Source organism: Urocitellus parryii, chromosome 9, assembly GCF_045843805.1.
Source record: "Urocitellus parryii isolate mUroPar1 chromosome 9, mUroPar1.hap1, whole genome shotgun sequence".
In the NCBI taxonomy this organism is placed as follows: domain Eukaryota; kingdom Metazoa; phylum Chordata; class Mammalia; order Rodentia; family Sciuridae; genus Urocitellus; species Urocitellus parryii.
Window position 1 is genome coordinate 121,290,362 of NC_135539.1, and position 9,051 is coordinate 121,299,412.

Consider the following 9,051-nt stretch of genomic DNA (forward strand, 5'->3'; position numbering starts at 1 on the left):
GTGCCCTGCAGGAGCATATTGGGACTCCCTCTCTCTCTTTCTCTGCTTCTCGGGCACCATGTGCTCCTCTCCATGTGCTTCTGACATGATGAATTGCCTTGCCACAAGCCTAGAGACAACAGGGCCAAGTGGTCATGGACTGAGACTTCTTAAATCCTGAGACAAAATAAATCTTTTCTCCTTTAAGTATATTTTCCTCAGGTATTTTGTTAGAGTGACAACTGACTAACTAGAAAATTGGTATCAAGAAATGGGATTATTGCTGGGACTTTCTGACAACATGGTTCAGAAGCCTTTGGAATGTTTATGGGAAGAAATTGGAAAAGTGTGGAGAATTAGAACTCTATGCAGAAGCTCAGTAGACCAGAACATTAATAAGAATGCAAATAGTAAATGCTATGCTCATGAAATTTCAGATAAAAAGGAGGGCTGTACTGGAAATTACACTAATGAACATTTGTGTTGCCTTCTGGGCAAAAAAAAAAAAAAGAAAGAAAGAAAGAAAAAAAAGAAATGAAAACTCATATACAATAATTTTCCTATGTCCAGAGATTTTGTATGAGTTTGGGTTTAAAGGTGATGGAATAAATAATCTGTTGGACAAAATTTCAAGGCAGCCCAGCATTCAGGCATTGGCATGGATGCAAATAGTCAGTGGCAATGTAAATATGCTTTTCACCAGAATAGAGCAGAAAGTTAGGCAAATCAGTTTGACAGAAAAGGAGTGTATTCAATGTTCCCACCCAGGAGGGTCTGCTTGTTAAGAAATTCCTGCCATTAAAAAGAAGCCAAGTACTTTGCACCAGGACTGTAGGAAAGATGCCTTGAGGGTATCTCAGGAATCAGCAAGACTCCAAGATCAAAAAGTTCAAAGACTTTTGCTTGAACACATCCATCCACTTCTGTCCTGCCTATACAGGATTACCCAGGGAATTACTTTGAAGGGATTTGGTTATTCCTGTCCAGCCATCTAGGCCTCAGAATCCATTGCACCTATGATTCCACTGGACCTGTGTACTGCTCCAACCAGAGGTAGTTGTCCATGTGATGATGGTTTTGCAATGAGGCAGAATGTGAGATGTGGGGTCATGTAGGTTTTCACTGAGCTTTCCAAGAAAAGCCTGGGAGGAAGTATTTGTCAGGGTCAGAGTCCTTGCAAACAGCCCTTTGGGTGATAAAAAAGTTGTGAGAATGAAGCCCAAGTTGCAATGGGGACTCCAGAAAGTTACAGATGTTTGTAACATGGAGCATCTGCTGAGGGAGGAAGCAGGTGGAATCAGTCCAAGAGTCACCATATGAGCTGCAGCCAGTAAGGCCATCATAGGTGCTGGGCTATCCAACCCCCTTGGACCTTACATCCCTCCACAAGGTGTCTTAGTTCCAAGACTTGGAGCTATTGAATTTAATGTGGGAAAAGAGATTTGTTTTGATGTGTTTTAGTCTTGCTTTGGTCTAAAACCTCCTTTCTATTTTCCTCTTTCTCCTTTTTAGGGTAGTAATGTTTACCCTGTGCCATTTTATGTTGGGAGTATGTAACTTGCTTATTTTATTTTTAAAGGGGCTCACAGCCAAAGTTTCTCTTAACTTCCTGCCAAAAGCTCACACACCTTTGGTGCTATTGGGAGGCGATAAAATCTTTTAGGAGGTGGTGTTCCATGGAAAGAAGTTAGGTCATTGGGGATGCATCCTGGGAGGGAATTTTGGATTCCTATTCATTACTCTCTTTGTTTCAGGGGTGCTGTGAGGCAAACAAAACTCTCTAGCCACATGATTTCGTGATGATACAATTTTTTGCCAAAAGTTCAAATGCAACAGGGCCAAGCAGTCATGCACTAAAAACTAGGCAACTGTGAGCCAAAACAAATCTCTTTTCCCACAAGCTGATTATCTCTGGTATTTTGTCACAGTGACTTAAAGCTGACAAACACAAAAAAAAACCATCCCATATATTCTCCCACAGAGATTGGGTCTTTACAATGGGGCTGAAAGTAATAGAGTGTCTTTTCTAGAACATGGCTTACATGAAGAGGAAATAAAAGGACAAAGCTAAAGTAGAACAGGATCATTATCATAAACTAAATAATCATATATGCCATTGTGGGGTTGAAGAATAAAGAAGTCAGAAGTGATATATTTCTTCTGAGTGGAAGGAAAACATTATAAATAAGTATGAATATAGATAGATAGATAGATAGATAGATAGATAGATAGATAGATAGATAACCTTCCCTATTAGCTAGAACTCCAGAGGTTGTGTAGATAAATATGAGATATAGATGCTATGTATAAGAATAATTTCATAAAGCTGATGAGATAAGGTACCTGAACAAAAAGAACTTATACCCTATAGAAAATAGCACTCTTATCCATTTATTCATTACTTGCATTTCTTTTACAATCTTTACAGACTGATGCTATACTAAAATTTTTTGTCTAAAGAAAGAAGAAAAGCCCTTGAGCTTTCATTTTATTCCATGTTGTATGCCCAGTGCCTACAACAGTAAACAGAACGTAGTAGGCAATTATTGAATGAATGAATAAATGGATGCAAAATCTTGACAAATATACAAGCAAGTGCCTCATCAGTAAAGTAAAATAAACTAAGAGAGTGAATAGAAGACCTGTAGTTGCTCATCAGTGGAAGAGATTCCTGCTTTCTCAGATGATCAAGGAAGGTTTCAAGGAAATATATCTTGAGGTGGACCTTAAGAAATATAATTTTGCTACATAATTATGCTAAAAAGAATGGGAAGGAAATCAGATGATCAAATGAAAATATTTAAAAACTGACAAAATATTTTTCAATCTATGAAATTTACTAGTGTGCACATTACATGAAGGGTTTTTATTTACTACCACAGTATGAATAAGTATAAAATATATAGAAAGTGCAAAATTATATATTTTATTTTTCAATTAATTTCTCTACTGAAATTATGAAAATCTATGGTTTTATTAATGTAACTTTATAAGACTTCTGTGTTCTAGAGAAGACTACAACATGTATATATGTGTGTATGCATAGGTATGCATACATATATGTATCTATGGGTGTAAGTACACCTACAAAGCAAATTTTTAAAATATTTTTAGAGAATAATTAAAACTATAAACCATATTTTTAAAGTATAATTTTTCTTAATCTTAACATACTTCTCAAAATTAAAAAAATGATTTTGGAGTAAATTTCCAGAAAACTGACATGGTGGAAAGAGATAATTTCCCCAGGTACAATAGTTTATATATTCCAATATTCTAATCCCAAACTTATGTTCAGTATAGTAAAGTTGTTTTATTTTTAATTTCAGTTTTTAGAAGCATGGTATAAATATAAATAACAGAAGTAAAACATTATTTTATTTTCCATAGTCCAACAGTAAAATGAATTAACGTAGCCGAAAATATAAAATACAAAATTATTTTGTTTATTAGTTTTAGTTTAGTTTACTGAAATATTAATGTAAGATTGAAAAATATTAGTCTTCCTTGTCAGCAAGAAAAAGTATTCAGGATTATGTAACAATCAAGAATAGCTTAGAGAAGATTCCTGCTGCTTCTCTTCAATAATTTTCTGATTTTTTTTCTCTTATGCCGTTGCATGAAATTGCTTGTGTTAAGAAACTAGCTATTATCAAAAGAACTCAATTGAGACTGAGCTACTTTATCAGATATACAGACTGTTATTTGACTTTTAGTTTCACCATCTATCCATATTGATTGAAACAAGTGAATAGTACCCATTTTATTGTATAGCTCAGGTTATGAATAAAAATTGTAATTGTTTTGAATTAGCCTGCACCTTTTCAAGCTTTTATCTACAATTTAAGACTTGCACTGCATCTTTTTTTTTTTACATAAAACTTACCAAGAGATTCAGAAAGGTCAATTTCATTACTCTCCTATATGACAAATATTTTAGTCACACTGCAGAGCTGAATGCAGATATAACCACCATATTTCAGCTGAGAATCCTTTAAAAAATCCACACCATTTGTGGCATTCTGAAGATTTAGTCTGCATTAGATGATTAGCAAGGTCTAACTTAGAGGCCACTTAGCTAACTACATTTTATCATTGTTTACCATGAAACCTTGAGAAAGAAAAGTGAATATTACCTATGTCTTATTACTCTGGTCTTTAAAAAAATTGTGCCTAACTAGATTTCCAATGGTTCCAAGGCATGCATGATAATATAGGAATTCTGCTTATGAGATGTTCTATAGTAAAAAGCACATATCTTATTGCTATGACATTGAGTTACGTGAAGCACACCTTTTCTTTGAGGTGAAGATCAAAGTCTTTCTTGTATATTTTCATTTAATAATTAAAGAAAGAATAGCTAAAAATGTCAACACACATTCAGAAGTGTCAATAATATCACTAATCAGGTATTTATGAACATTTCATGTTATTTCAACTTGATATTTTATACTTAGATTTAAAAAATTACCATATTCTAATTCCATAATTACTGTTTGAATATAATTATTTTACTGATTGACTTTACTCTGCAAAGACTTTCATAGTTTGCATTTTCACAAATTATGAATACTGCTTCAATTGAAAATTGGTGGTTTGGGGGTGGAAATGCAAATTAGTGCTAGAGAACTTGCCTAGCATATTTTAGTCCTTGAGTTCAATGCCCAGTGCTTCGAAAACAGCAATAACAGTAAAAAAAATTGGTGATTTAACTTGGGATTCTTTAGAATCATAGCTATTTTCTTGGTATTTATAAAACCATAGAAAATAACAGAGCAAATGTACAGTTAGAAAGAACTTGCTGAGCAAGCCCACTAAAATAAATTAATTTTTAATTTCCTTATCTATGCTTTTATTTTATATAATCCAAACCAAGTTCCATAGTGAGGATGATTTGTGCTTTTTTAATAGTGTGACTACTTTTAAGAATATCTGAATGAGATTGTTAATCCAATTAAGAAAATTAAGAAGGTAAGACATGAAGATATCTGAGGGAAGAATCTGCAGACAAAAACATAACTAATGTTAATGCCTTCGCATGTTGTAAGAACAGTCAGGAGGCAAGGATGATTGGTGAACAATAGCCAGGAAGGAGAAGTTAGAGTGTAATAAGGATATGGATTATTTAAAGCTTCATAGGCCAATATAAGGATATTTTCTAGTACTCAAAATATCCATGCAGGGCCTGTAGGGTTGGGTTTTTAGAAGAGAAATATATCTGGTGCTCCTGTAACTGCTGTAGCCTTAAACACACACACACATACACACACCACAAATGTCAACATTATACTTAGTTTTGTTATATTTATAAGAGAAAATAAATATTAAATCAGAACAGCCATGAGTTCAAAATTACAGGTTCTACTTAAAAATTTTCAAGAAGAAAATTATAGTGCATTTAAAATGGTACTTAACTCTCCCAATATTAATGGAAACCATAGTTTCTTGAAACATTTGAGGACATCATTGAAAATACACTGTTACTGACAAACGATGTTAGTTTTTCAACATTTTTATAATTTCTTTTAGCTTTGCTTCATGTTAAGGGAAAGTCTTTTTTGTGTGTGATTAAAGAGGTTGAGGGCATATATCTAATCAATTTCCTTCAGATAAATGTTTTTTAGTTTATATGATAAATATGGAAGACTAATGTAGTCTTATATAGTATATTTCAATTTGCAATAATCACAATAACCATTCATAACAGAAGTTAAGCAATTATAATTGGGATATCACTATTTAAGTATGCTTTCTCCCTTTGTAGGAATGTAAACCCTTTCTTTCCACTATGTTAAAAGTCTGCTTTATTTTTTTCATTTTTTTTTCAGTCTGTACTGTCTATCAGACACTTCCTCAGGACATAGATGAGAATTAGCAATTAAAAATCAAGAAGTCACTGAATACCATGCTGAAAAGGTGATAATAGATGAATGGATTAAAAATGGATTAAAAAATGTGGCATTTATACACAATGGAATATTACTCAGCACTAAAAAATAACAAGATCATGGTATTTGCAGGGAAATGGATGGCATTAGAGCAGATTATGCTAAGTGAAGTTAGCCAATCCCTAAAAAAACAAATGCCGAATGTCTTCTCTGTTATAAGGGGGGTGACTCAAAATGGGATAGGGAGGAAGAGCATGAGAAGACTACCACTAAAGAGGGAAGAGAGGTGGGAGGGAGTGGGAGGGAGAAGGGGAATTTCACGGAAGATGGAAGGAGACCCTCATCATTATACAGAATACATATATGATATTGTGATGAAAAAATGAAAAAAAGTGTGTCACATTAGATTGGATAGAGAGAAAGGATGGGAGGGGAGGGGAGGAGTAGGGAGGATAGAAAGGGCAGCAGAATAGAATAGACAATATGATTGATGTATGTATATAGGTGACTCTATGACCAGTGTGATTCTGCAATCTGTACAATTAGAAAAATGAGAAATTATACCCCAATGATTCAAATGTATGAATTGCCAAGATCATTGTGATGTCATGTGTAGCTAATAAAAATAAATTAAATTTTAAAAAAGTCAATGTCCTCAACAGTAGTAACCAAAACCATAGGGCTACACAGAAAAGAAAATACTGCACAGATCAACTTGGACAAATCCTACAAACACAGCATTCATCCAAAGAAGGCAGACACAAGACCTAAGAGTACATGAAAGTTGATTCTATTTACACAAAGTGCAATTTGGATATTAGAAGTCAGAAGAGTTGTCACCTCTGGGGAATGATATCAGGAATGGTACCCAAGAGAGAAATCTGGGTGTTGATGATATTCTGTTTCAAACTTGACCTGAGTGCTTGTTATAAGAATGTACTTGAGGGCTGGGGTTGTAGCCCAGTGTGTTCTATCCTCAGCACTACGTAAAACAAACAGACAAACAAACAAACAAACAAACAAATAAAGGTACTATGCTCATCAACTAAAAAAAAAAATCAAGAAGTCACTGAATACCATGCTGAAGGTGATATTTAAGCAAATTTGGAATTTAAAGTTTAAAAAAATTGTCAAACACTTACTTAAGTTGTACTGATTCTTGTTTTCTTTTTCTACTCTTTTTGAGCTAAAAAGTGTCAAATATTGTTAAATCACACTTATGGCTTCTGTGGTCTGCTTCTTATGCAGTGTGACCATGTGACCATTGTGCTTCTTATGACGTGTGACCCTTACAAATCTAAACTTTTCCTTTAGCCATATTTTGACATCACAACCAAAAAGAGAAGAAATGAAATAGAAGCTCAAACAGTAGAGAATGAGTCTTGAAAACTTGCTGGGAACCACACATCTCTAAGAGATTAAAATATAGAACTATTTTTTTGTTGTTGTTGTTTTTAATGGAAGTACAACACAGGGATAAGAAACATTCAATGATATCTTACACATACAAAAGAATATATAATCTTTAAAAGTAAGGATCTCAAAAACTGTAGGCCTAAACTAAAAGTAAGCCTCTAAGTAGATGGGATAGATATTAGAATGATCATGGATATTGGAAGGGGGCAATGGAACAATTACATAGCTAGAAGATCTGGTTTAGAGGCGCTTCTAGATCAGAGTAGTGCAGCACAAAGTGTCTAGCAAATGGAGGGCCTAAGAAAAAATGTGGATAGAGGGGGGCAATCAATTCAGAATTTAAAGAATGTCCTAATTATAATAACGAAGTCACAATTGTCAGAATTGAAATTACAGTTTCTAGGATCCACAGAAAGAAAGCTCTGGATTACATTGCAGTGAAGGAGAAGAGAGAAAAACATTCCATTCCGTGAAGTAAGAGTTCTATTTGTGTGAAGACTTCTCATAGCCAATGCCAGATTCTAGAATATGATGGAACATATTTTTCAAATGCTGATTGAAATTATTTTCTAATTCAAGAATTCTGTATTCAGCAAAATTGCAGTTTACAGAGTAGCCAACCTAAGTACATTTTTGACTTGCAACTTCATGCAATTTATCATCCTAAGATCCTATGAGACATACCTTTCCTTGAATTTTATATGACTAGATATAGGAAAAATATTTTGATATAATAATATAGAGCGAACTGTATACCCACAAAGCATCTCATTTCCATTGTTTAAGCAGTTATCCAAACAATAATAAATTTCACAAATTAGGTCTTAAAAAGAAATTTCAAATAATATTAAATATATGCTTTTACTGGATATTTTAAACACAAAATATTAATCAAAATTATATTGCATCATTAAATACCCTCACAATATTCTAAATAACTCTTGGACAAAAAGAAAATAAAAATTTAAAATTAGTATTTTATAATGGGAACATTACAAAAGGGATATGATTAACCTAACTCATGAAAATGTGCATTTTTCTTTCAGAAAAATGTGTCACACTGGCATTTAGTGCTGAAGCAAGGTTCATTTTCTGTGAATCTATTATGTAAAATAAATTCAAATGAGACGATATTTTCAAAAACAAAAAAAATTAAACAGAATAGAAAACTTTAGTGATATTTAATAAAAGCCAGTGCTAATCTGTTGGAATAATCTTTTGGATAGCCATCATAATACATTTGAGGACAGGTCCCTTTAGACCAGACACTTCAGATTGATGGAGGGCACCCAAGTCGATAATTTTGTATGCGTTCAAAGAAATTCTGAATGTCTCAATCATTGTCCAACTTGAATACTACACTTATAAAAGCAAATTCACTCTATGGTTTCTTTTTAATTATTATTATTTTTTACTTGTTGATAGACCTTTATTTCATTTATTTATTTTTATGGGGTGCTGAGAATCAAACCCCGTTGCCTCACACGTGCCAGGCAAGTGTGCTACCACTGAGCCACAATCCCAGTCCCTCTATGGTTTCTTGATCCGACTCTAAGCTATCCTTTCGTGGACTCAAATTCTGGACATGATTTTGATTAGAACCTGGTTCTAATTCCCAAAAAGAAGTTGCTTCTAGTGTGGTGTTTAAAATAGTTTACAAAACTTGCAGGACAGAAAGAGACGATGGCAAGAATGTCTGACACTTTGTGGTGGGACGGCATGAAACATTCTGGCCTTCACCATTGAACTTACAGAGCAGGTCCTTCCC